Genomic DNA, 1,935 nt, shown 5'->3' on the forward strand with positions numbered 1-1,935 from the left:
GGTGGTTTTCCATACAAAAGAAATTACTAATAATGTCCTAATAACAGTAAGGGCTTACCATCTTCATCCTGTCTGGCTTAAATTCAGAATTTTCTGATTTTTCTGTAAGTCAGTGGAGGCTTTGCTCCTTTCCAGGGAGATCCTGCACCTACCCTAAATACTTGTTCCTATGCATACTGTTGCAACAGACTATATGTGTATATATCCATGCCTTTGCCTATACCTATGCCTACGCCTATGCCTGTGCCTTATGCCTATGCCTATGCCTTATGCCTATGCCTATGCCTATGCCTACACCTACACCCACACCTATACCTATGCCTATACCATCTGTATGCATCTATATATCTCTGGGAATTAGGGATTGCTTTGATGGGTGTGTTTAGAAGACTGACAAATCTGGCCAGTTTTAAACTGCATTGAATTAATTCATTAACAATGCACTTGGTGCTGATGGGCAGTTGACACAACATTACTCAATACCTGTACTTACACAAAACTATTAGTCTTACACAATCATACTCTAAATTAGCTGTGGGTATACAGTACCATGGAACTGATACCATGTAGGGAGTTCATATGGCCAGAGTCCCTGGTGATTCCTTGTCCTGAGGTCATGGTGAGCAGGCTGGAGAGATCCTTACTGAGAAAAATCAGAACGAAATTATTTGTTTTCTTTCTTCTCAGGTTCTCCTTGTTCATGCCAGTATTTGAGAGGATGCCCTGCCTCTTTGCATGCCCTTGTGGTTATCCTGGCCTTTTTTTCATCACTCGCATGCCTCCTATGTGCAATTTCACCCACTTTTGCCTTTCGGATGATCACACGGCTCACATCCTTTTTTAAATGGTGCTTGGCTGACAGTGCTACAAAAAACTTCCGTGCTATTGTTGTATCATTTTAGAACAGCTATATTCAGGGTCAAGGCAAGCTAACGTTAATCTTATCCTGATTAGCACTTTTATAACTTGTAGGTGACACAGGCCTCTGCTTTGGCTACAATGTTGACGCACCTACAAATATCCACCAATTCCCCACAGAGTTAGAGGGCTGTAGCTTGCAGCAGAAGGATTCCTTCAAAATCCGGTGAAGGACATTTAAAATGCTTTCCTGGGTTACCCAAAGAGTCAGAGCACTTGGAGTTAACTCAATGGCCTGGAGGAGCAAGAATGTCTCTAGAGGTGTCCTTGTTAGAGTTGTGTGACTACAGGTGGATGACTGTCTTAGGGAAAAATGAAAAACAGTATTGAATTGAATAAAAGTAGTGTTGCCATTTTTTTGTGTATATAATTAATCTATTTTAAATCAAACATTCACAGGTATGTTTTTAATTGGTATTTCAGCAATTTGAAATTTATTTCCCTTCATTCAATTAAAACTTTTCCAGAATTTGTTTATAAGAAACTTTGTTATAGCCCTTAAAATTTTGTACTTCATTTTTATGTCTGACCACTGAACAGAAATTGTTTGCACAGCTTGACTTGTGGGGACTGCAAAATTTGAGCAAATAGATGCTGACTGATCTGGTCCCTTAAGAAACAATTTTCTCCTATATTAAATATAACCAAGAGTGTGTTTTTACAAACATATTAATGACAAGAAGAGAGCCAAGGAGAATCTCCATCCTTTATTGGATGCAGGGGGCAACATTGTCACCGAGGATGAGGAAAAGGCTGAGGTACTCAATGCCTTCTTTGCCTCAGTCTTTAACAGGCAGACCAGTTATCCTCAGGGTACTCGGTCCCCCGAGCTGGAAGACAGGGACGGCGAGCAGGATGAACCCCCCATAATCCAAGAGGAAGCAGTCAACGACCTGCTACGCCACCTGGATGCTCACAAGTCTATGGGGCCGGACAGGATCCACCCGAGAGTGCTGAGAGAGCTGGCGGAGGAGCTCGACAAGCTGCTCTCCATCATTTATCAGCAGTCCTGGTTAA

The sequence above is a fragment of the Aptenodytes forsteri genome, unplaced genomic scaffold, assembly GCF_000699145.1.
Source record: "Aptenodytes forsteri isolate BGI_AS27 unplaced genomic scaffold, ASM69914v1 Scaffold371, whole genome shotgun sequence".
Taxonomy (NCBI): domain Eukaryota; kingdom Metazoa; phylum Chordata; class Aves; order Sphenisciformes; family Spheniscidae; genus Aptenodytes; species Aptenodytes forsteri.